Raw genomic sequence first — 27,767 nt, 5'->3', positions numbered from 1 at the left:
ATCTAATTGTTAGAAGTGCATATATTTACTGGGGCTTAATAAGGTTTTCTATCAAGGCACCCTACAGAAATGGTACCAAATCCAAAAATGAAAATCTGTACCTGCAGAGAGTAGAAAGGATGGGAGAAGAGCACTGCTCCTAAGTCTACACACATAATAAAGAATTTCATTTCACTGCAACTGATGTAGAAATATTTGCTGTTATTTGGTGTCATTTAGGAAGGGTAAAAGATTTCTGAGAGCAGCCAAGAAGGCAGAAAAACTGTTTGGTGTTACTGTAAATCAGTGAATGATAGAATTATTTAGGTTGAAAAAAGAGCTTTTTCTCCAAAGTAACCTCAAGTCATTGCTTCATGTAAGAATTTTACTAGGCCCTTGGATCCCTAACATTCACTTACAGAGTTCACAGAAATGAAAATTATATTTGCTGTTTTCTATATAACATGTTCAATAAACAATAATGGGGTAATGCCACTTTGGCTTCAAGCAGATAGATACACACTTACTATTAAAGCCTCAAAAGAATGGAAACTGAAAAAGACTACTAGGTATCAATACCTGAAGTACAGCTGAAATGTGTAACATGAAATTGAACTAAAACTGAGGAAGAACAAAAGTGATGTGCAAAATGGCGTAAGAAAATTTCATATTTAATATTGAGTCTTGTGATTATATGGAAAAGGAAAAGCTTATAATAAAGAAGTAAAAAATTCTATTAAGTAATTAGTAAATATTTTTCATTCTATAAATAAAAATCAAAGTTAAAAAGCAACTTGTATTTAGTCTAAAAACTATGGTAAAAAATAGAATAAAATAGTTCATAATCCAAAGGTAAGAATAAAATTCCTACATTCCCAGATCACTGTACAATTAACAAAGACCTTGCTGGACCAAAAAGAACCTCTGCTTCCTCTAGTACTTTTCTTCAAAACTTACTTGCATGCCAGGAGTAGAAGCATGAGGGAAAGGTTGTGCATAAGTCAATTTTACTTTCTAGTTTTTGTCAGCAACCACTGTAGGAATTGCTTGGATGTCATACTTGGACAAAAACCCCTTCAAATATACATTGATAATTCAAATTAGACTCAGCTGTTTTTTATTTTATGAATTTGTTCTAGCTTTTTTTTTTCTGTGTGAAGAAATTCCACAGTTAAATTCTGAGTTGTGAGAAAGCAATTTTTTTTCTGCAATTTAAACCTTTTGCACAGGGAACTTGTTGAGTCCCCAATCCTGGAGGTATTTTAAAGATGTGTAAATGCAGTACTTATACATGGTTTAGTGGTAGACACAGCAGTATTAGGTAGCAGGTGGACTCAATAATCTCAAATGTCTTTTCCAACTGGAATGATTCTAGGATTCTATGATCAATTCTTTATGACAGTAATAACAGTCATATGAAATATGTCTATCTTTTTTTCAAAACTTGCTTGTCTTGTACTGACTGGATTAAAAGCATAAACACTAGATAATTGAAGCAGTGTGCTGCTTCATAAAATAAGAGATGTAGCATCTGATCCATGCAGCTAATTATGTTCCCTTTTTTTTTCTTGGTCTATCAGCCACCTTTTTTGTAGAAAAACAGGAATGTTTTAATCTTTTTATCATTTTTGTCAAAGGTCAGATGATTACTGAACTGTCACAAGCAGTCAGTGCTGGAGTTTAATAATCCCGAGATAGAAAAAAAATATTTGCAACACTTACAAAGTAGTATTTTGTTTTCCTATTTTTTAATAACTTCTCTGAGTCCAAAGGCAATTTCTTTTACTTCCTTCCTTGTGTTTTCATTTTAGTGCAACAATTATTTTCTTATTTCACAACTACATCTTAAACTGACCAGAGTGTGATGAAGCTGCAATCCAATTCAACTGTGAGTCTTGACCTCAGTTGAACTGACCTCATTTTATTAACAGTAGACCTTGTATTATTTTGTTAGTTATGGTGGCACTCTTTCCAGCACATAACTAGCCTTGACTTCATCCTCCTGGAAGCTTCTTCTGACTTCTTTTATCCAGTAGAGCACTAAAAGAAAGGAAGTGGTTTCCAAAAATCACAGGCAGAAGTGAGAAAAATGAAAAGGATAAGGACATAATGGTAATATCTCTCAGCCATGAAATACAATGGAAAAATTGTCCAAGGATGTACTTCACATCATTACCTTCATCTTACCATAACCATCTGTCATATGTTCCTCAAGAACTAGCTTTAAAACCTTCATATATTAACAATTCAGCTTAGTCTTTAATGATATGCAATGAAGCTGCCTAAACCTTTTTCACAGCTAAGAAACTTTGGGCTGATATCCTCTCTACTAATAATGTGTGCCTCCGGAAGACATTGCACAAAGAGCATATACCACCCATTCTGGTTTTCTTCTCCTAGAGATGACATCTATAATTTTTCTAAGGAGTCAAACTGAGCCAGACCATGGCACCTACAAACTGCCTTGCAACAACTCTTATAATATGAACAGGAGCATATTTTGCAGTAATAAAAAATGACAGACCAATTACAGTGAGCTTTAACTTTTATAGGTAAATTACACACAACAGATTTTATTAGTTCTAAAGTAATGATTGTTATCAACCTGTCCTTTTATTACCTCATGTCTGCTTAACCACCATTGTTCAGTTGATTAACATCTCCCAACTTTCATAGACAAGTATAATATAAAACATAACAGCAGTAACATCAATTGTACTATAAATGCAGATCTAATATTAATACAAGATGTTATTACTTATACAATTTTTCAATATTAAAGAGACCCACTGCATGGCATAACAAATTACTAGAGCAAGTTTGGCTTCTTTTGGGGGTTTTTTTGTTGATATAATAATAAATTTGGCTTAGAAATTATTTCATAAGTCGCAAAGTCTAACACCTGCCAATGAAAGATTGTTCTCTACAGTATTTTTTTTTTCCTGAGCAATTTAATTGATGAAAGTTCTTGAAATATTGCTTTCATTCCCACAGGAACAGTTTTAAAACACAGATGACTGATCAAACAGCAGGGCATATTCACTAATCTATGGTAGTTCAGCTGGTGACAAGAGAATGTACATTCTCCATTAAGGCTTCATTTGGCTCAGTTCAATAAGTCCACTGTTAAGTATCTGATTAATAGGATCACAGAATCGTTGAGGTCCTAATGGGTCTTTGGACACCATGGAGTCTAACACCCTTGCATAGAGTACTATCAACTACAGAAGGGTGCCCAGGTCTCTGTCCTCTCAGGTTTTGAATACCTTGAGGGATGCAAACTGCACCGCATCTCTGGACAACCTCTTCCAGCACTGGACTTGTTTACTCTTATGATAATATGAAATTTTACTGCTTTTCAATTTCTATCTCTTGCCTTTTGTACTCCCAATGAGAAGGATCTGGCTCCCACTTCTTCATTCACTCCCATCAAATATTTATAAACATTGGGAAGACCTGCACCAGCCCCTTGCTGGGCCCCCAAGCCCTCTTCTGCAAAGTGAGCTGTCCTACATGTCTCAGCTCTCCTTGCATGAAAGGTGTTCCAGTCTCATAAGTGTCTTTGTGGTCCTGCTCTAGACTGTCCCCAGCATGTACATGACTCTTCTGCCAGAAAGCCCACAGATGGACATGCTCAATAGTGCAGAGCAGGGGAAAAGTATCTCCTCTTTCTGTCTGCTAGAAATGCTTTTCCTGCTTAGGATGCTGCAGCCCTTTTTTTCCATTCATGGGACACTTGTGATTCACAGTCAATTCATGGTCCACTAGGAACACTAGATTTTTTTTGCAAAGCTCTTTTGCAGATGATCATCCTCCACTGTTTACTGGTGTGTGGATTTATTCCTCTTCAGATACAGGACTTAAAACTTTTCTTTCGTCAGCTTCATGGGGTTTGTCTTGTCCCCTTTCCTCAGCTTGTAAAGATTCCTCTGAACAGCAGTCCAAAAGTTTGAGCCTCTCCTTGACATTTTATTTTCATCTATAAACTGGCTGAACGTGAATATTAAAGCTAGACTTTCTAATATGTGAAATACTTTAGCAGAAACCTGCTGAAAATTTGCACTCAATTTAAGTGTTAGTAAGGTAGGCATGATTTAAGGAAGTCTGTTTCTTTGGGCTTAGATCCTTGGATAATTATAAACCAAATGACCCAATACTTACCTTTAGGATCCTACAAACAGAACTACATGTGCTCAGAGAAATTTCTCTCCTGGGTCCTAAAAGCTGGATTCAGTTTATTCATCTCCCATTTTCAGCTGTCCAGTTGTACAAGTTGGTCTCTTAGGACTGGCAAATATGATACATAGTATCAGATACAAGGATTCAACACAGTTTTAGAAAAGCAAACAGAAACCAAATGGGACACTTTAGCATATCTAAATTGGCACCAAATACAAATAGACAGGCAAATAAATCCTATTTCAAGCATCCAAAGTATCTCAGGCTACATGGTAGGTTAGCTAGTATTTTCTCAAATCAGTCTAGACCTAGGCTGTTAAGCTCTGCTTAACTGGTTTGTTGAATGTCAGTCTTGTATTTTGGAATGGAATCTAAAACCTCTAAATTTCCTCTAGAAAAGATAAAGTATATTTAGGGATCTCAAATGTTTTATGAAACATTTCAAGGAATATGACCTTCACCTTGCAAAAAAGATTCTGACTTCTAATCTCCAAATGTCTTTAAGATGGAGTAGACAGAAGCCAGTTAAGTTCTTCACTTATTGGGTTATAACATGTTCTCTTTTTTTTATTTTTTCTCTAACTCAGTGAATTCCAATTTCTGTTCTGGAATCCTGATGTCACTGGAAAGTGATAAAATTGGAAATTTGGAAATCAATTTTTTTGTATACTTGTACACAACACATTCTTCTAGGAAGATAAATGTGAACTGAACTTTCTTTAGGGTATGAAGGGTGTTAAAGCCAAGTCTGCCTCACTCACTGGATGTATATGTAATCAGTAATGAAGGGATGAGAGATTTCTAAAGGAGAGTGAGAGACCTTTCTGTGGTAGATTGTTCTTGACTGGACATCAGATACCTACCAAGTGACACTCTCACTCCTCTTCCATCAACAAGACAGAGGGAGAAAATGCAGTGATAAGCTAGTGAGTTGAAATATCCATTAATTTCACAGGCGAAATAAATTTGGCTTGGGGAGATGAATTCAATTTATTGCCAATTATTGGTAAACAGAGTAGGATAAAAAATAATTAAACTAAAAACTTCTTTCCCTCACCCCTCCTTTCTTCCTGGGCTCAACTCAGTTCTTAACTCTTTTACCTCCTCATCTCGGAGCCTATTGGAATGGACCTCTTCCAACACAGGGACGCCTTCTGGAGTCTTCTCACAGAAGCTACCCTGAAATCTGCCCTTCTGCCAAGACTTTGTCATGCAAAGGCAATATGCTCTGTTTGCTTAAATCCCTATGTAGAAATGGGGGTCTGCTTTATATTAAGGATCTTCAACACACCAGTTAAGAAAATAATAATTTTCATAGTATGGCTCATATATTTATCCTAACCTATATCTTCCTCTGATGTCCTTGTAGGAAGAAAAATTCAGCTTTTGTCATGATGTAGGCCACAAATGTACACAGATGTATCTGATTTTACCAAAGTAATAGAATTCTGTTAGCACTGGAAAAGAAATTAATCAGGTGAGATGAATCCCATGATAAAAGCTTGGCAATTGTTTTTAAAGGAATATTTGCCCGCAAAGCAAATTATCTATTGATTGTCACACAGAAATAAGCTATATATGAAGACAAATGGGCCCCAGAGTTCTAGTCTTACACAGGCTACCTCATCTCCTCAGTTGATAGAGAGACTCTTCATCCTCATACCCTGCAGGCTTTAGGATGTGGTCTTTCATACTTATTACACACCACAACAGTAAAAATGTTTGTTATTAAAACAAACCATAAAGCAGCTGTATAAAGCTCAGAGAGAGTGCAAACACATTTTATGGTGTTACTTTGAACTCATTTTCTGTGAATGAATCAAGTTGGAGCAGGATTTGAATACTGCTAAATCCAGGTCTCTAAACCAGCAACATGAAAATACATCTTATTTTCATTTCAGTTGTAATAGCTTCATTGTAATTCTGTTAACCTTGCTGTATTCCAGGGTAACTAAATTAAAAGTTCATCTGCATGCATAATTAATTTTATATTTGATATTGGCCCTGTCACATTATATATTAATGACATAGTAAGATAAGGACTGGCTTAAGGACTTAGCCTACTGTATAAATTTCTTTTACAGCAAAATAATCCCTTTATTAATGCTATATGTCTATCAGGCCTACACATACAATTTTGTTTGAAAGTCAGTCCTGGTTGTCTCCAAACCTTGAGGGAAACCATGTTTGAGTGGTAAATACAAGCAAAATGTCAGAACATATGCAAATGCAAGTGTAGCTGCAAACATATCTAGTTAAAATGTCTGAACATCTAATGTGTTCATGCTTATGTGATGCATGTCTTCTAGCTATACACCTTAGTAGAATATTTCTGAATTTTACTTGCATGAGGCCAATTAAGGAAATAAATTGTTGTCCTTGAGTTCAAAGCAAATAAGATTTTAAATCTGAAGATCTGTGTAGAGATTCTGGCAGTATAAAACAATGGGAATAGAACACCTTTTTCCAGAGAAAGGGACATGAGATTTTCAGGATATCAGCGGGTGTCTGGGTTCATTGAAAAACAAGACAGAAAAGTGACCAGAACAGATCCAGCTAACACCAGCTGTGCAGATATGATTTCACTGATGTGAGGATGACAAAAAAAAATTATGCACAAGTAAATGAAATAGCATTGGTTGCTTCTTGGACACAGACTGCTTGTAAAAGTAGTCAGATCTGATTAGTGAGGCCAACAAAGAGACAATTAAATGAGCTAAATAGAGGCTTGTCTGGTCATGTACAAACAGGACACCTTCTATGATATTAAAATTCACCCAAATAAAAACCCTCATAAAATCAGAAGCCAAAATATACAACCAGAACAAGCATAAAGCAAGAAATTTGATTAAAGCCATTTGCCTTACAAATGGTGATGAAACACCATCAACTAAATGTACTTGGAGAAATCACTCAGAATATAAACTGCGGCTGAAGAAGAAGAATGAGAAGCAATGCTCATATTTACAGCCCTTCACAGCTAAAAAAAGAGCACTGCTTCTGCTTTGTGGGCTGAAGAATGCCTCTCAAACTTGCATTAGAGGGTCTCAAGTTCTGCTTTAGAGAGTCCAAGTAATACTGAAATACAATCTTCAGTAATAAGCTGTATCATTACCATTAGAAATTTTTGACTTTAGAGTTGAATTTTCTAAAATTCCTTTCCAACTATTGACTTTTAATTCCTTTTTTATTAATGTTGAAAGCCTTTCTCCTTCCATTTAAATATTTGCTTCATATTTAAGCACCCACAGTCTTTGATCCAGTTAATTTCGTAATCTCTTTTCTCATAGATTGCTGCATTAGTTTATGAAGCTATACAGCCAAAGTCTTTCTCAAGCTTTCTGGATAATTTTGGAATTAATTTGAATTTTTGCTAATGATTTGTTGAATAGTGGTTATCATAAGAATAAGTGGCATTCCACCACAAGACTTGCTTACTGTAACAATAGAGCAAAATAATTCAACTTTTGTAAGATTTTCTGTGGTAAATTTCACCAAGCATTACATTAAGAGTACATGAGATAATCATCTAAGATAATCATCAAATAATTCAACTTATTCCTTTAAAAGGCTAAACATTCAGTTTTGTAAATATAGACTCATTAATATGCTACCAGATGCCATGTCACAGCACACTTTCTAACAGAAATGAAGTAACCATGTCTTCAAGAGCTTCAATCACTATTGCAGCTGTGGTGAACCTCACTATCCATTGAACCTGCAAACTGTCATCTGTACATTTAACCACAAAGATTTTAGTAGCATTGCCGAAGTCATTTGTAAAGAGGATTTATTGAATATAGTAGAGGACACTTAACTAGAAGTCCTTATGAAGAGTTCCTTTGCAACACTTAAAGCTTTGGATCCTCTAGTAAGTAATTTTTGAGATGTATTATTTATACCGTCCTAATTTCAAATATTCTGAGTTTAAATCAAGTGCCATTTTGTCCAGTCAGATACCCTAGAGATGACAAAATATTATGCACCACAATAATAGCATTTAGTAAAAGTGAAAAAAAAAAGAAAGGAAGTAGCTTGTTATTGTCTCATAATACAAACTAACCACAGAATATTCTCATTGGCAGTAATGGGTGCTCCTAAATCATCTTTCATTAAAAAATATTACCTTCTTATTCTGGTTATAAATTATTGGGCTTGAGGTCTGGATTTTTTATTTTCCCAAAAGGTCCAACCTGAAGACTATCTATTGGAGTTATGCTTTGTTTGATTCCAGAACCCTCTTCTAGCATGAGTCTTATCATAGGGTAGGACAAAGGTGGGAATGGAACCAATGGAACCAGTGCAGTGATCAACTTAATGAATTGTTTTTTTGAATTTGCTGTTGCCTCTAGTGGCATAGGTACATAGACTGCACTTCTGTGGGGTTGCTCTGCTGAGTGGTTCTGTTTGCTGTTCCCCGATGATTTGCCCTGCTGACTTTGCATCACTGCCATTATTTGTGTCGGAGCGCACTGATCGATACAGTTTCACATTTTTTACTGAAATTTACTTGTACTTTGTATCTGTTAAAACATAAATAAATCCACGTCCCCACAGGGACTGGAGGATTTTCTCAAAATCTTAAAAATGAAGAATAGGTTTTGATGTGAAAATGAAATCTTGATTTGTTCTGTTTTGTAAAATTGCATAGAGAAATGTAATATAATAGTAATTAGAAATCAACTAAATAATATAGACTATTAATAATATGTGTGAAATCACACAATTATTAAGTATTATAACATTAGACTGTTATTTTAGAGTTTGCAATAGCTGAGGAATCTTAAAACAACAGAAGATTGAAGAAATTATGTCTGGATTTATGTTTCTTCAAGCTTCTTTTTAAAATTAGCTTAGCTGTCATATATGGTTAAATTGCTAAGTTAAAAGGACTTGAATACTTTTTGATGTAGAAAACTTTTGGGTTGATTGTCAATTACTTTACTAAGTAGAGTTAAAGCTTGGTCATAGTTCGAACTCTAATTGGTGAGTATTATTTAACACATTCTAAAACAAAATTCTTAAAAACAACAGTTATGAATAAGAAACTTTAGGATTAGAAATCTTTTACACTATGAGATAACATGATAGGGATTCTTCAAATATAACAAACTTCTTTTTTAGAGATACGAACTTTATTACAGTTAGGATTGTAGCTTTGAATCTAGGTCTGGAACATCCGAGAATGTCTGTGGGACATTCTGAGTTCCGACACACTTCCAGCTCCCTTTTTTTGATTGGGTTTTTTTGTGTGTGTGTGGTTCCTTTTTTTTTTTTTTTGGTTGTTTTTTTTTTTTTTTTTTTTGTTTCAAGCTCATGTGCATTTCTGACCTCATCTGATTCCAGAGGAAAAAATGTACACTAATCCCATTGCTTTTATCTGTGAAAGAAGATACAGGGGGAGACAGCAAGAAAAGGAACTACAAGGGTATAACTTCAGGGCACAGAGAGGCAAAACCAAAGCCCAACTACTGCAGGTTCCTTGCTCTGGTAAATTCACATCTGAGCAGGCAATAAAAGGATGTTGCTAGACTTAAGTGAACTGTATGAGCTGCAGTAGTTGTCCATGACTGTCCCTATCTTATATTACATATGAAATAAAATGTGTAAGCTTAGAGTACCTTCACCATGTCATCCTCATCAGTAGTTAAAGGTTGACATTAACTTATGAACTATGCTTTATCAGGCCAGGAATACATGCATCATCAATGGGTTGAGAATTACTCTCTTTGAATCATGGCCCCATGCTTTTCAGAAAGTTAACATTTTTTAATTATATAGAATAATTTCATTATTTCAGACTCATCTGTTCTGCGGATATCTTCATCCTGTAGCTAAAGTGAAGACTTCAGGTTTCCTGTAAATAAGAGGTTTTGCATTCATTATATCTTTTATCTGCAGTACAAACTAAGGTTGCCTAAAGTCCCTGTTGCCCTTATGAGAGCAAATATTTTGAGTCCTTTTGGGAAGAACCTAAGGGTATCTTCAAGGAATAATCCCCAGACTATTTTCTTTTTTTCCCTACTTGATGTCAATGAAATGGCAAATAGAATATCCAAAGGATACGTGCAAATACTGCTGCTGATGGGTTGGGTACATCACCAATCCCCAGTGCCATCCAGGAGTATCAGCAGGTTTGCCCCAGAGCTCGCCTTTGGGATGACTGAACAAGCAATCAAGGAAGATGGCAAGCTCTTCTGGCCTTGAGGCTACCCTGAGGGCTGCTCTACACAGTAACATAGAGCCAGCATCTGGGACTCTGCAGGCGATCAGTGAAGCAGCCTGTGCTTTCAGAGCTGATGCTTCAGGCTCTTGGCACACCACTTATGCCTCGCTAAACAGTTCACACTTTCAAAGTACTCAGAAACTGATAGCAATAAGCCTGTTCAGCTATGAGATGTGAATGTATTGGGTGCAAGTGAGATAGTATTGGTGACCATTTTCAGGAGGAAAAAATTAAGATAATAGAGATAAATATTGGATGACTTTGACACAGAGTATAAAGCTGAGTGACAAAGGGCCTGATCCCGTACTGGTGCTATGTATGACTGGTATTGTCTTGGATTTTGACTTGTCTGTCTCTTGCATTCTTTTACTTTCTAACCATTAAAAATTAGCTCCTGTTTATTCAAGTCCTAAATAACAATCTAGCATCTCAATACTTTTCCTACATATATGACTTTAGGGAGATATGGAAGAGAGAAAAAGAATTATAATTTTGCCCCAGTAGATATGACTGCTCAAAAGAATCCCCTCTAGCTGGTCTTATTTGCATGCAATACATGTAGAAGAAAAGTATGCAATGAATTTAATGGCTTTTTTCTTACTCAATATACTAATTTATGGACTTACAAAAACAACATAATTTGTTGAATAGTGCTGGAGAACAAGTTTATCAGCTCATTAAAATCTTGACAATATAAACTGCAATTAACAAAAGGGAATGCAGTGTGTTACAGACTTTGTCATTCAGCTAAAGATTTCTACCTATTTGCAATAAATTGAAATGCCAGATTGCAAGAGTTTAATTAGTTTAATTGTAGTTCTTGGTGTTCCAGATGAGTTCATACTTGGACAGTATTCTAAATATTTAAAATTCTCTTGGAGAATTGGATGGCATCAAGCTGCTACTAAGAAGCAAGAAGCCGTAATAATGTTATGCAGTGGCATGTGATGGGGGATTTAAACAATCAAAGAAAAGTAACACCCACACATTTTGGATTAAAATTCACTTTTGGCAAATCTCAAAGCATATTCATCTCTTGAATTCCATTCCCAATTAATTCATTATGAATAGTCTTAGAAGGGTATTAGGCTAAATTGTTTCCCATATAATTATGGGAATTAAGAATGGATTGAAAGAAGCTCTGAGGGAAGAGACTTGGGGGTGTTGGTTGACAAGATGCTCAATATGACCCAGCAATGTGCACTCACAGCCCAGAGAGCCAAATATGTCCTCAGGTGCATCAGAAGAGCTGTGACCAACAAGTTGAGGGATGTGATTCTGCTCCTCTGCTCTGCTCTGCTCTGGAGAGAGCCCACCTGCATCCAGCTTTGGGGCCTCCAACACGAGGACAAGAACCTGCTGGAGCGAGTCAGGAGGAGAGGCACCAAGATGGTAGAGGGCTGGACCACCTCTCCTATGAAATCAGTCTGAGAGTTGGAATATTCAGTCTGGAGGAGAGAAGGCTCTTGAGCAGCCTTCCAGAACCTGAAGGAGGCCTATGAGAAAGCTGGAGAGGGGCTTTTCATAAGGGCGTGCAGTAATAGGATAAGGGGGCATGGCTTCAAACCAAGAGAGAGTATGTTTAGATTAGGTGTTAGGGAAGAAATTCTTGACTGTGAGGGTGGTGAGGCACTGAAACAAGTTTCCCAGAGAAGCTGCAGATACTCCATCCCTGGAAATGTTCAAGATCAGTTTGGCTGGGTCTCTGGGCAACCTGTCTAATGGAAGGTGTCTCTGCCCATGACAGGGGGATTGGAACAAGGCAATCTTTTTAAGGTACTCTCCCTTCCAAACTATGATTGTATGATAATTATCCAGTTTAAACAAGACCCCTTCTTAAAATCTCTAGCAAGTATGTAATATTTTAAGTATAAACTATCTTTAGTATCTATTTTAAAGTTTATGACTACATGAACCAAAGAAGTTAAATTGCCAGGGCCAATTCGTTCATACAGTACCATGGACATAAATGTATGGATTACTGGCAAGCATCAAACCACAGCTTTTAAATACAGAACTGAATAGAAATGAACATTACTTTCCCTGAAGTCATTCAACACTAAAATCTGTCCAAGATGCCATACACCTTTTCCCAAAAGGTACTACTAATGGCTGTTTTCTTTCTGTCTAATCACTGGATTTTGTTTGCTTGTGACTTCTAATCTTTCTTACTTTTGCAGAAGAATGGGTGTTCATAGGAACTTATTTTTGGAAACCCTGAAAGTTTTCTATTCCTCTTGTAGCTTCATCTACCACTGGATCCTAGTTACACCAAAGAGCTAGACATAGAGAGGGATTTTTTTCCCTTATTTGTATCCAATTAAAAATTTGTAGCTGACATGTATTTAACCATTTAGTTGCCATATTGTTACAATGTGCACCCATGAAAATACTGACAAATTTACAGGATACATATGACCTGCATTCAAATTACACCATGGGCAAAAGACAAATTTTGAGTAGCAACTTGCAAGCCTTATTCTCATGCAGAAATGGACATGCTTTAGCGTATATTTGATCAGTGTTCCTGTTTTTATCACTTGGAATTTAAATGTTCTTCCACTGTTTAGCTAAAATAATGCGAACAGATCAAACACATTGTAGCAATGCTCATATATGTGAAGCTGTAAGCCACAAAAAGGTATGTCTTTGTGTGTCACTAATATTTTCCAAGAGCAAAAAGCTAAAATATTACAATAATCTAAAATATTACAATCAAAGTTTCACTCTAACCAAGTACTCAGAGAGGGAGTCTCAAGATTAAAATGAATTTGAAAGCTGTGTTCTCACCTCCATTAGTTCATGTTAATGGATATTCTGTCAGCTGAATACACTACTAGAAGTGTTGACAGAAAGAAAAATAATATTTTCTGCAAATGTTAAAGAAAACACATAGAAGTGTTCTTCTTCAAAATTCTTAATGGCAATTACTTGTAATGTAGTTTGTGTTCATTTAATCAGAAAGAGAAACCTCTCAAATAAAAGCTTCTTGTCTGACTAAAGCAGTATGAACTTCAGATACAAAATACTCCCACTAACTCAGTTCTGTACAATGGATGTACAGAATTATGTTTGCAGCACTGACCACTTTGTTAAGCCAAATTAACTATATGTTCCCACTTAATTTCATCAACTTTCCTCAGCCTCATGAAGTCACTCCATTTCTCCTTCTTACCTAAATTTACCACACCAGAAAATAGACTAATGCTTACCTTCTCATCTAACTAAAGCTGAGGAACTAAATGGCTTCAGACAGAACTTTCTTTTGCTGTCACAAAAGAGTAGTGTTTGACTGAGAGCTCTTTAGGACTTGAACCGGCCTTTACTGTTTGCCTGTACAGATTCTTGCAATCTGTAGCAATATCATGAGGAAAATAAAAAGCACAGCACATTTTCTTGTATTTTTAATAATTATTAGGTGATTACATAGAAACCTACATATGTAATTTTTTCTTGATAAGTTGGACAACTTGACTCATTCCTGAGGAACTGAACTGATATGTCACAGACCAACACATGGAGCAAATTACTCCTTCCCTCACATTGGGGATTGTGATTTCTAATGGAGTTTTCAGTTAAAAACCCTTTTTTTTAAATGGTGGAAATTTTAAATTTTTTAAAAAGTTATTTCCATGCAAATATGTTTACTACATTATGGGATTAAAATACAAATTATGACAATGAAGATTTAAATTGGGATTTCAGTTGGTGAGTAACTTCAAATATCAAATGTGTTCAAACAGAAATATTATCTGTGAGGAGATCATGGAAAGCAATATATTGTCAGTTTGATTGTTATATTTCACTGCAATTAGCAAAACTTTTTTCTCCAGTTAAAAAAACAACTGTAATCCTACAAAAAAATAAGGACATGTTTCCTTTACCTAGGAATATATTTTTCTATTTGAGAACAAGCTGATTCTTTTGGTATTACAATACTTAGAAAATTCCAAAATTCTATTACGCTAAGTGTTAAGGGGATGTTGCCTGCAGTTCAAGTATATCTTGTTTTTGTTCCAAGAAAAGTGCTTGGAGTTACATGTTAGATTTCTAAGTTCATAGGAAATATGAACTTCATAAAATTTGTCTTGTCTCACTGCAGTAAAACTGGTATAAATTAGTGTCTTTCTTGCCCAAAGAATGTTTTCCATTTTTAAACATCTTTGACTTACATCTTTGACTTGTGTCAAGACCTTTCCTCAAAAGGTTGATACCTGTCTTTTTTTAACAAAGTGAATATCAAACAGAGGAACAAAAGGAAATTGGAAAAAAGAGACTATACATTTTTGAATGAAGAGGTAGATCTTTATAATTTCTGTAAATTGAGACAGAAGTGGTGAGTGGGTAGAAGAGACTTGTATGGACTTTTTAGTGCAGTTTGATAGGAAATTATCACCTTTATATCTGCTCATCTATCATACGTTCACCTTTATCGCTTGACACGTCCTTAGTAAATGGTGACATTTGAAACAGTTCAATTAAAGTCACTGTGTTCTGGGTAATGCTGCAAACACTGTGTGAAAGAAATAACTTGTAAATTGCATTGCATGACTATCACTACTGAAACAGCAAGTAGCACCATAACAATGAGTAAGTATAACAAAGTTGAATGAATGCTGATTAGTCACTTATTTTATGATAGTTCTATGGTCAAAGGCCATTGTAACCTTCAAGATTCATAAAAATTATGTCTATGTTAGAAAGAAGACTGGAAAGATTAAACTTTTCTGTTAGCTGAAATGCATTGAGAGGTTAAAGAAAAAAATTAACGAATTCTCTTCTAATAGCTTAATCTCATAGTAAAGGAAGAGTTTTCCTTTCTTTATTTTAGTGTCAATTTTTTAAAGGTAAATCTATACTAAGGTAAAGTGTCTCACTCACTTTTCCTTCTTTTTTCTTCAGCTGAGTCGTGAAATATGTTTAGAGCCATGATGGGGGACAAGGGAACCTTTAAATATTAGTGATTGTACATACATTCTACTTCTCCACCAGATTTCCTTTCCTGTGATATAGGTAAGGTCATGTCACCTGTTACACTCAATGAAAACACATAATAGCATTATAGACAGTAGCTTGACCAAGGGACTAAAATGGAAATTAAAACATTCAAACTAACTAAAAGTTCCAGAGAACACAGCTGTGGAATTTCTAGATCAAAGTATTTAAGTTTTCAGTTCTTTGTAAAAGACTTGGAAATCCTTCCCCAGGCCAAGGTGGGGGATTGTGGTGGTGGTGGTGTAGCGGATGGGGCCATGTGGAAGAAAAAAGACATTTTTAAGATATGAAAATGTGGGAAGTGAAATTTTCCAACTGGCTTATACACTAAGTGTGATGCAAATGCAGAAACAAGACCATATTTTGCCTTTTAATGTTCTTTCTTTGGCATATATTAAGGTATTTTAGGAAAAGAGGAGTCTATGCCATAGGATTGCTGGTATATTTATTATGGAATTTTTACAACTTCTTAGAAGTGCTTAATTCTTGAAGAAGCTTTTGTCCAAGTCAAGAATATTCTGTTAACTGAGATTTTGAACCAAGCTATGGAGAAAACAATATTGAAGAGGTACTTTCTCACCACAATCTGTAAAACTGCTTTAGAAATGTTCAATGAGTTCCCATTTTACAAGTATCACAACTGTTTTATTGTCATGTGATCAACTGCTCTCCAATTATGCAGAAGATATAAGGAAATCTAGGTTATTAGAAATTATTGCTATATTGAAGATTGGTATATCATGTATGCATGGTTGGTCTTTTGGCAATCCATAGAGCAAGTCTTCCATCACTTGCTATTAACGTGCACTGTAACACTACAGATGTGCCAGGTGTCATACATATTGTAAGACTCAAGACTCTGGTTCATGACTCACACATCCTTTCACACACATTATTGCAATTGTGCGGCAGTCCTACACTTTCTTCCCGGATAGGAATTTGATCAAGCTGCAAGCACTGGGGTGTATATCTACCAGCATAAAAAATCAACCAGAGCTTCATGGTGGTCATGTCCTTCTTATTGGCAGCCAGTCCTCCACAGCCAATCTGTTTTCTCAGTTGTTGCACACTTTGAAATGTCTGATGGATCGAATCCTTATTGCCAGCCAAGAGTCAAAAGAGGAATAGGAGCTGCTGATGTGGTATAAAGATCAACACACATGATGTTAAATCTTGTGAGCTCTAATGTGAGCATATGTTGAGATTTTGAATACAGATTACATATTGAAGTAGCACTCGTTGTACAGCGGTATAACATTTTAACAGTAGAAAAAAAATACTCAGTAGAAAGTAGGCACTTTCATTGTTTCAATTACCTCAACAAATCCCTATTATTATTCATAACTGTATGCAAATATATACAAACTATGTAATTCCAATGTGCATTAGAGACAATGTTTATGCAAGTAAAATGCCTCTGCCCCATGAAACGTAAGACTCATACCCAAATGGTATGAACAAATTAAAACTATAGATCCCTGAAGAAAGCAAATAACCAGATATATAGACCAAGAAGCAGCAAAGACAAGCCTCTGCCAGAGAGAGCTAGTGAGCTGATCCTCTGCATTGCACCACCTCAGCTATCAAAAAAGGAGTTGCCCAGTGACTTAGACTGACTACTTTACTTTGGCAGCTAAGTTTGTTGAATGCTGAGTGTAATGGATTACACTCAAACTTTTTTTTCTTTATTTTCTAAGTTTTTGTAACAGATTAAGAAAAAAGTCCATATCTAGCCCCATTTGTCAAGCTTTTTCTCTGGTAGGGTGATGATGCCTGTTGTAGCATTTCTTATGAATACAGTAAATCATAGAAAATACTAATTAAAAATAGAACAATCTGAATCTTTATGGCTTTGTATGTGTTTCCAGCATGGATTTCTTATTAAACTGGTCTTGCCATTTACTAAGAAACTCAACCTAATGGAAACAGTGAGTATGTTTCCCCACATGGCATGTTTCTCCCTTTTTATATCTCTATATGCACACCACAGATTGGTTTTTGAGTGGTCTGCTTTGTAAAGCTATATAAGTAGGGACTGATAGGCTTCTGTTATGGGTAATTAAATAAAAAGGGACGGAAATGCCAATTCAGGATGCCACAAAATCATGGACGGAGATAATATAGGGGGCAATTTTTTAACCTTCAGCCTAGAAGAGAGTATGTTAAAAATAAACTACAACAAAAATTGTGAGCAGAATTATTACAGGAAGATTACAAAGCACTTTTTAATTTTTTTAAATATTAGTGTAACATTTTTCCTCTTCCACTCCTCCCTTATTCAGTTTTTATAACTTGTCGTTAGTTTAAAATTAAACTATCTTCTAAAGGCTGAGAAAATGTCATTGCATTTGATCTACAAAGCATCCAGCATGCCTCAGAAGGCTGTATAAATAACATGGAGGCCTAATTCTGTGCTCAACCTCAAGAGATGTCAGAAGGAGCAGTAAGATGATTTTAAAGTTATTTTTATTCTGTTTAGATTTTGCTTTGACTGAGAACAGATGGTGTGTTGTAACTATCTTTTTGAATGAGCCGAATGTCTACAGGTTTGAAAGTTTAAGGTAAATCTACAGAAAGGCCTGTGCAAGTACAGTGTAGTTTCTGTACGAGGTGAATCCTCTGCTGGGGTGTTAAAACATCTTCATTAACTGCAGTGATATACACGGGGCAAATATATGAGGCCACATAGTTCTTTAAAGACCCAGAAGTGCAGCTGGCCCTGTTTGTCAAGACAAATAGGTGCCAGAGATGAGAAGCCACATGGAAGCCTGTTTTCCAGCTGGCAGATTTAAAAGGCTTCCAGTCAAAAAGAGGATTCATGCAGAGAGCAGCTTATTAGCTAGAGGACAGAAAAGACTAGCTGCCTGATTTGAAAGGTTCTAGAAATTGTTTTCTTTTCCCCTTCTCTAGAGGGGATGGGATTGTTCTCTCTGTTAGCCTGATGGTTAATCAAAGTCATGTGTATTCTGTAGCTGAATTGCCCTGGTACTCATATCAGGCTTTGACCAGTGAACAAGCACTGCACCACAAAGTTTTGAATCAATATGTTTTAACTCAAAGGAGATTAGTCACAGAGGCTGGTTTTCTTGGTTTGTTTCTCCCACTGCGTTTTCTTTACACTCTACACAGAAACAAAGCCTCTTTCAGAATGAGCTTAGAAAATATCTAAGTATAGGCTGGTTCAGTCACCCCTGAAGGACTTTCTTTTCTTTCTAAGGAAGCTCATTAGAATACCTGTCACCTTCATCAGAAGTACGTTCTTTTGGATATCTTTCTCTGTGTATACTACTCTAAGAATCGTTATGTTAAATATTTTCTCAATTTTAGAAGGCTCATTGAAGCAAAATTCTGTGCACTAAGATTAAGCCTTGCAAACTGCTCTCTGTATCTTTCTGTTCAAACTCATAGAAGTCTTCAATATTGTCTAAAGGAAAAACAGAATTTAGACAAATCATTGTAGCATTCATTGTAGTATTATTCAATTAGCATTCAGAAATATTTCAATATCCCATATAGTCCACAAAATAATTGTGCTGTGGGTTTTTTTAGGTGGGGGGGAAATAACTAGCCCTAAAACTGTTGGTTTTATTTCAGTGTCCAAGTGATAATAGAAAACTTGAAAGCACACTTTAAAAGAAACAGATTTTGTTAACAGCCTTGTTTATTTGTTGGTTGGATGGATTCAACTGTACAAGGTTGTTAAATCTTAAAATGAAAGATGAGGTGCAGATCATTCAGCTTACAAACATTTGTTATGATCCTTTTTGTAGTGAACATTTAAAAGAAGAAAATACATAATCAACTCTTATATTTTATGTGGCAACTTGAGTAAATCTGTTACCTTCTTTAGTAAAAAGTTCTGTAGTAGGAATATGGCTGTTTGCCATTCTGGATTTGATTAGTGGCTGATTACTCTTACCCTGTTTGCCTCCAGCAGGAGGCAAAACTTAAAGGTAATGAGAAGTAGGAGGAAAGCAAAAGCACCTGGGGAATCACCATCAGATTCTACATGACTTCATACAATTTTATATAATTACTTAGTTTAGAATTCTTCTCATCTATGAACAACACATAATCCATATAATCCTGAAGCTGGGTGCTATGATATTTGTCTCTGTCTTTTGAGAAGTTCCTTTTCTATGGATGCCACCCAATATTCCTATCATAAAGCCCTCCATGTGAGACCAGTTCCTTTGTGCATGAATTGCTATTAATCCTTGGTGACTTCAGCAGTTTTTTCCAGAGATCCATAAAGTCAGTGCATGACCATCTGAAATTCTGCAAGTTTTTTGTATGTTTGTAGAATTGATTTCACTGGCATGTACTGCACCAACTTGCTAAAAATCTATGGTGTAGGCCTCTATGCATAATCCATTTTACTGTATTTTTCCATTTGAACACATGAACTTCATTCTTTTCACCTCTTTCAACAGAAATCTGCCAGAGACATTAATACGGATGTAAACTATATATTAAGCAGTTGAACCAAAGCTTTATAAGAGGCAAACTTGCCTGTGAGACATTTTGTTTTAACTGAACCATTCTCAGATACCACCTGACAGATATCAAAACCTCTCTGTTTCCTGAATATGCTTTGGCAACATGCCTTTTGATTTTCTTCTTTCATGGTCACAAATATCTGCTGTTTTCTGTCTGTGTGGAGCTCAATAATTAGTTAATTATTAATTAATCTGCACTCTAGGTATTATTCTGCACCCTTGTATCCTTTATATCTTTAAATGTCAATGTGTTCCACACTCCTTTTTACCTTCTGTTATGGTTTAATGCCAGACAGGAGCTAAGTACCATGCAGCCACTCATACAACCATCAGCATCTAGGAGAGAATTTAATCATAAGGGTAAAAGGTAGAAAACTTGGGTTGAGACAAAGACAGCTTAACAGGAAGAACAAAGCCATGCACACAAGCAAAACAAAACAAGAAATTAATTCACTTCCCATGGGCAGGCAGGTGTTCAGCCACCCCAGGAAAGCAGATTCCTGTCACATGTAATGGTTACTGGGGAAGACAAATGTCTTCACTCTGACTGTCTCCCCACTTCCTCCTTCTTCCCCCCACTTTATATACTGAGCATGATGTCATGCAGAATATCCCTTAGGTCACCTCAGGTCACCTGTCCAGACTGTGTCTCCTCTCAAGCCTCCTGTGAGCCCCCAGTATCCTCCCAGTGTGGCAGTATGAAAAGCAGAAAAGGCCTTGGCTCTGTGTAAGCCCTGCTCAGCAATAAAGCAACCATCTCTTTAAAAACACAGCCCCATACGAGCCACTGGGAAGAAAATTTACCCGAGTCCAAACCAGCATACCTGCCTCTTTACTTCCTGAATCTTTACTTTGCTAACCTCTGCCAGATGATACTGAAAATACAAGAAATCTGTATGTGCTCTCTGAATAAAGACTCCCAAGTTGGGCTGGTTTTTATAAGAATTTATTTCTGTTGCTTTTTCTCCTTCCTTAGGTAACTGCCAGTACGGTCTGTGAGCATCATCACCTTCCCTTTCTAGCAGACACCTCTGAAGAGGAAAGAAAATAATTGGAAAAACTGTCATCTAACTCCCTTTTTACAGTACTTTTTACAAAATTTCACATACCTGTATAACCATACTGTAGTACTAAAGAAGAAATTTTCTTCTTAACTTGGTTGGTAGGCATTTGAAAGTTGAAATTCTAAGCCAACTCCTTTTTATATGAAAAAATTTTATTGCTTGTAGCCATATTATTCATCAAAATGAGTGGTAACAGTAATCAGGCACATATTCAAACTTCATTAATGTAGCTGGTCAGGGCATCAACAAAGATGTTTAGAAAGCATTGGGAAATTAAAGGTATTTGGTAGTTTACCCAAATGTTTTGGATTGAAATATTTATGCAAATTCAAAGGTTGCATGAAAAGTTTGCTTGGTTGTTGCATTCAACAACCACCAAGCAAACAAACAAACAATGAGAGAATTTCTTCACCTATAGAGTTCTAATCCAGTAATTCTGACATATAATTTGAGTGCAGTCACTGGAAGAGGTTTCACACAACAACTTTCAGGGCTGCATTCTTATTTTTTCTGTATATACATTTTAGTTTAACCATCTTAACAAAGCTTAATTTAGCTTGAGATCTTTAACCATGTTTTTTCTTTAATATTAATTTCCGTGAAACATGACAATTACATCTCAAAATCAAAAGTCCAGCAAACATCAGCTTTTATCTAAATGCTAACTAATACACAGTCTGGCCATGGAAAATCTATAATTCATCTCTGTGCTACGTAAAATAGTCCTTTTAGTATTGGCAGAGCTGATTGAAAAGCAAACTTTTAACAATGTAGCATAGCATCACAAAATGAAGTTCAATAAAAATTAAATATTTGTGTATATATATATATATATATATATGTATTCATACACACCTATTCATATATATATATATATATATATATATATATATATATATATATATATATATATATATTCATAGACTTTAGCTAACACTTGAGATCCATTATAAAATTTATCTCCTTAATGTTAAGTATAAAAGAGGGGGAAAAGGGAAATTACCAAAAATATTGTACTTACTGAGTTTTGAGATTTAATCATTGTTTTTATTTCTTTAAACCAAATCTATGTTTGGGATGCCATTGTTTTCAAAGAGGAGGAGTAGACTAATTGGGTAATAAAATCAATCATGTACATAGGGCTGGATCCCAAGCCTGTCACAATCAAAGCGTATGTTTTCATTGATCCTTCACCTGCTGAAGTGTTACCACATATCCACAACACCGTAAGAAAGAAAGCAGAGTAAAAACAGAGAATGCCTTTTCTTTTTTTTTTCCCAGTTACATAAGTGTAACATGATTTTAACAGGTATAAAGCTTTTCTGGGGAGAAGAACTTAAGTTGTCAGAGGCACTGTAATCTCAGCTACTCTTTTCCCTTCTAGTAGTTACAAAGATATTAATAAAATCTGAGAAAAATGTCATACACTTATAAAAAGAAAATAGTTCCAACAGAAGACGATAGAATATAGTTATGAGGTATTACTCTTTTCAATAACTCTCAGGAGCATTGGAACTCAAGCATGACATAGTTCAGGTGAGTTCTGCTTTTGAAACACTAATTTTTAAGCATGTATTCTGTACAGTACTAACACAATAAATTGAGGTGCAACCAGAAGTGCAAGTCTACATGTATAATGTAACTAGTTTTCACCTCGTCATTACATTCCATTCTGATGGAAATTAACAGAAACAGAAATCTCATTAACAGATTATATATACAGAACTGTATTTTTAATTTTATTTGATACCTGTGAGGATCTATTCATTTCAGAAGCAATATAAAAGGTTGTAACTCACCTCATGGTTTGATTCATACCTCTTCTACCCATCAGTGTATGTCTTGCCTGCTGGCTAGAATCAAGGTGGAAACATTTGGAAAAGAAGTATTTTTGGCAATTAGAAGAACTAATTTTCAGTAAGTGTGCTTAGCAAAATCAGCAGGCAGCATTCTGTAAGATGTTTAGTTGGAAATTATTCCTTCACACCAGAAGAATATGTTAAGTGAGTAAAAAATCCTATTTCAGACTGGGTTTTTGCCAACAACACTGAATTCACACACAGAGAGATTTTTTTTTTGGCATGAAAAGCTGCAATAGTTTTAACTCTCCTCCCAAACACAGACTCTCTCATCTTCTTTGCAATTACAGTGAACTTGGACTGTTTGTTCAGTAGCAAGAAAATCTTTTAACTCATGTCTAAATGAAAGAGGACTGACATCACAGGTAAAATAGATTCTGATCCTCTAGATATAGTAATCTCTGACAGTATGCTGAAAATCAGTGGCATTTAAATGTGACAGTAGTCATCTGAGTTGGTAAAGTAAGTTGTTAAATCTTCAAGTCTAAAAAAATTTAAATCTCCAAATTAAAATCATGAGAAATAAAAGCATGTTTTACTGAGATTCATCATGTCACTTTTCAAAAACAAAATGTTTAGGGTTTTATTTCCCTCTTTAATTCCTTTGGCAGAATATTTTTTCCAACACTATCATGTCCATTGGTCTTTTCTGTTAGAAGAGTACACTCATCATGACTACAATCATGTGGTTTAGTACCTGTAATAAGATCCTGACAACAGTGCTTTTGAGCTTGGATAGAGAGCAAACGGGGTTTTTTTCCTGCTTTATAAGCATGTTGTCAAGCAAAAAAAAAAAAGTTTAAAATTCTTACCTTTGTATTTCAAGCAGCTGGAGAGCCTTATCTGAGTTTCATTATCTGTCCTAGAGAAAGTCATCCCATAAAGTCAAAGCTCCAACTTTCTGCCTGATTTGAAGCTAAAAAACCACCCATATTTTCACATGGTATTTGCTTAACATTTTTTGAAATGTTCTTTCTTCCACTGAGAGAGAAGGTCAGAGCTGAAATGTTGAGATGGATTTGTCGAAACTTTCCTAGAGGAAATGTTGGTCTTATGCAAGGTCAGAATCAGAATTTAATTTGCAAAATCCCAGTGAAGATAGGCAAAACTGTGGGTTCTGAAGGGAGGTTGGGAACTTATTGCTGAGGCACAGTGGAACTTTAATCCTGTTTGCTTTGAATGAGTTCATTGGCCTGATAATGACTTCATAAACTATCCAATGAAAAAATTCAGTGCTGTAATTAAGGAAAAGACACTGCAGCCCTACTAGCCTCTCTGTAGAAGCAAAAATTTGTAAGCAAGCTAACAAAAGATTAGTCCAAATAATAAAACAGAATACTAAAGTCAAACTACATAGTAGATTCTTAAATACAATGGCAGAAAATGTCACTTTATCATATCTTCACTACTGGGCAAATCACATCTGCATTTAAAACCATGACATGCTTGGAAAAACACGGTCTTTTCTTTATTATAAGAAAACAATTCCATGGGATTAAATAGGATTAAGAAGCCTATGAGTAAATCTGACTTGATCATCAGTCTAATAGCATATTAAAATTGTTTACTGGGAGAAGGCCAGGAGAGAAAATCAGGAAAAAAAAGTAAGAAGTTGAAACTCCTTAAACTTCAAAGAAGTAATAAAGTTAGTTTCCTACAGACCAGCATTTCATGAACCTGAGTCTCACAGGACACCTCAGTCAATTTGAAAGTTTGTTTGCTCTATCATCTCACAGGAACCATGATGCTCCTATCAGCTTCTTGTTTTCGTATCAGACTCTGTGAAAAGTAGAGAATCATTATTTTTAGTGAGGATTCCATACCACCTGATTGTGAGGTTTTACATTGTACAGTAACTATGGACTGATTTGCTTATATTTGTATTAAAAAAGGGAATCTTGTTGCAAAGGAGTGTTCTGAGATCATGAAACAGGTTCCTCTGGGAGATATTTTATTCTGTAAGACAATAAACCTAGCCTAAGACATGCTCTACCTAGTGGTACAGTATAGTAAATATAGTCAGTATAAATACCTCTCCTAATACCATGTATTCATAAAATTAGAAGTGACTCAGGCCCTCCTGGATTGTCAATCCAGTTATTTCCCATCAAATACAACCATACCATGTAATACTTTTGATATAAATATCTACACTTGTTCTGCTTCTAATTTGTATTTTGACTATTATAGATAGGTCCTCACTACTAAAATGATAAGAAACTTTTTTTTATTGTTTCCAGTACAAATTTATGGTGTAAAAATATTTTAAAAGTGACTGGTCTAAGGTAAAAGAAAAATATACCTCTTTTAAAACATTCATGGTGATTGAGACATGTTGAAAGTATAATACTATGTTTGAGGGGAAAGATTGTCCCTCATGTAATAAACTGTTGACAAGCAGTAATGTTTACTGAGCAATCTGAGAGAGCATTCTCCTTACTGACAAAGGGCTTTTGGCAGATAACTTTAGTGATCTAAAAAGCTAGTTAGTGTGTTCTTTGAGTGGCTGCAAAAGTGAGGCAAAGGTAGAATTAGACTGCATTTTTCTGTTTCTTATAAACATCTCCCTTAGAATAAGTTTACATGGAAAGTCTCACTCTTTATATAAGAAATTCATGCTCCAACCATGGAAACTTTCAAGGCTGGACAGAACTTTCAGCAACCTGATCCAGTTGAAGATGTTCCTGCTTATTGAAGGGAGAGTTGGATGAGACGACTTTTAAAGGTCCCTTCCAACACAAACTATTTTTTGGTTCTATGATCAGTCCTCATATAAGGAGAGCCTAGTGGGCTGCCCAAAACTAGAAACCTATTTTCAAGTAGTTGTATACACACTGATTGAATCCCACCATCGTATACAAGGCAGCTTGTGGAGGATGGAGAGGCAACTATAACACATCTATCAGAAGTAAAGAGATTTAGTAGTGTGTACCAAAACTGATGTGTTCTGTTACATAAGAAAGTACAGAAAGCAGAAATTTGTTCTTAAACCCTGGAGTTGAATTAATTGCTTTGTGAGACCTATTTTTAATTTACTTCAATTTTTCCTTAAATCTCAAAAGCACTGAAAGTTTGCCCATAAGTGTTTCTATATTGAGTCTTGCTCCAGTATACCAGAGGTGAAAGTCTCCTCTTTATTTTTATATATGTTACAGAAATTCCCTATATACATTGAGGTAGGAAACATTAGAACAAGAGGCCCCAGTGATCCTAATCAGCCTCCCTTGGAGACCCACACCCACATCCTCATCCTTCCAAAGTCCCTGCTCACCCACCTGCAAGAGGCACTCTTGCCCTAACTCTGGGATCCTGAAATACTAATTTCTGTTGCTTGTTTCTCTGAAATACTTAAGTAAAACACCTTCAAATTATAAGATTTGTGGCCAGACTATTTTTGATTATATGATGCTTATATCCTTAGCCTACAGTAAGATGCAGTATCTGGTCGTCTCCAAAACACTCAGATTTAAAATCCACATGAGCATTACTGTATTGTGAAATCTGTTCTGAACCAAATCCCTTGGATAGCAGTATAACATATCGCAGAAAATTTTTTATTTATTTGCTTCTCAGTTTGCTTCTCAATATAGAATTACTTAGTAGTATAAGATAGATATAAACACCTTTGAGATGAAAAGGCACTGAAATGTCCCTGACTAGTTAATTATTACAGTTGAAAAAAGAGGCTAAATTTGGGAGAGGGTAGCAGGTGGCAAGGGCCCTGGGAGCTTCCCCTTTCATCTGGCTACCACTTTCACTCTGCAAGAGCATATGAGTGAGAGTGTGTGTTCCAGGGAACCATGTGGAATGAAATAATCCCCAACAGAAATGGAGTGTAATCTAGCCACTGGGCAGTAAATATCAGTGTCTGTCTGACAGCTTGGGAATTCACCAGTTTTGGGCCTCCATGATGCCCAATAAATGGGATTATGGAAGAATTCTTCTTCTCTATTTCATTTTCTTGCCTAAAGACATTCCTGTCTCAGGTTAGACAGATCTCTGCTTGCTTGTCAGTCCCTACTGACTTCACTTGAAGCCACATAAAATGGTATATAAGAAAGCAGCATCAGACTCAAGTAGAAATTACCAAATTCTTACTTGATATCAGGACATATGCACCTTGGTTCGGGACACGTTAGTGATCCCAAGCAGCCCTGAAGCCTTTGACAGTCTTTGACAATGGAACAAGTAGCAGCACATGGCCTGTGTTTGTACCATTGACATTTCACAAGCTTCAGCAGAGAGCAGTCATGTGCAAAATAGCCTGATCAGTTGTAATTCCTGATTGGTGCTGAGGAACTGCTCAGAAAACATGTGATTTGGCCTGATTCAAAGCAATGCTAGGGATCATCCTAAGAATTTCAAAGTGGCCAATAAAGAGCCTGCTGAAAGATGTTCTCCTTGTCTGGAACAAGATTCCAAAGTGGCTTTGTCAGCTGTGTCTTCCATTTGCTGCAGATAGTGAGTGAGCTAACAGGTGGGTATGTGCGGGATCGGTCAGAATCTCACAAACAGGATGGGACTCTGACTGGTTGCAGACTTAGGATTTATTATTTTTCTGTATCATACAAGCAAAAAGCAAGAGACACAGGACAATAATAACATCCATGCAAATCCAGATCAAAGACAAGATGGCAGCTTATGCAAAGCCTTTTTCTACATATTCTTTGAACCAATAGCATAAAAGAAAAAGCGTAAAGTCATTATACTCTAACCAATAAGAAAAGGACCCACGGGTTTAACATTAACAAAAGGACTTCTATAAACCTCAAACAATACACAATAATTCATTATTTAAGATTGAAACCTCCTCTATCTTTGCAAAGCATATATCTAGGGCTTATCACATCTTGAACTATCAATAGGATCTTGTTCTTTCTTGTTCCTTATGATAAATATAAATGTATTCGCTTGGTTCTTAACTTCCTAGCTTCTCATGAGAAGGTTTAGAAATTTCCCAGCTTTT

General features: G+C 35.7%; 1 long non-coding RNA gene across 2 annotated transcripts in view; it reads right to left on the bottom strand.

The window, feature by feature from the left end:
* Positions 1-23,948, bottom strand: part of LOC119708423 — a 45,876-nt gene extending 21,928 nt beyond the window's left edge. The window contains exons 1-4 of one of the 2 annotated variants that reach the window (XR_005259075.1): positions 23,614-23,948; positions 22,742-22,795; positions 4,141-4,266; positions 1,895-2,019 (exon numbers count right to left, since the gene is read on the bottom strand). This is a non-coding gene — a long non-coding RNA (uncharacterized LOC119708423). Of the gene's footprint in view, positions 1-868; positions 2,020-4,140; positions 4,267-22,741; positions 22,796-23,613 lie in introns of those variants that run through there. The other variant, XR_005259074.1, reaches the window with a different exon arrangement.
* Between the last annotated feature and the right edge of the window lie 3,819 nt (positions 23,949-27,767).

This window comes from Motacilla alba, chromosome 1A (assembly GCF_015832195.1).
Source record: "Motacilla alba alba isolate MOTALB_02 chromosome 1A, Motacilla_alba_V1.0_pri, whole genome shotgun sequence".
In the NCBI taxonomy this organism is placed as follows: Eukaryota; Metazoa; Chordata; class Aves; order Passeriformes; family Motacillidae; genus Motacilla; species Motacilla alba.
The sequence above is the reverse complement of the archived record's forward strand: the minus strand, read 5'-3'. Positions and strand labels throughout refer to the sequence as shown.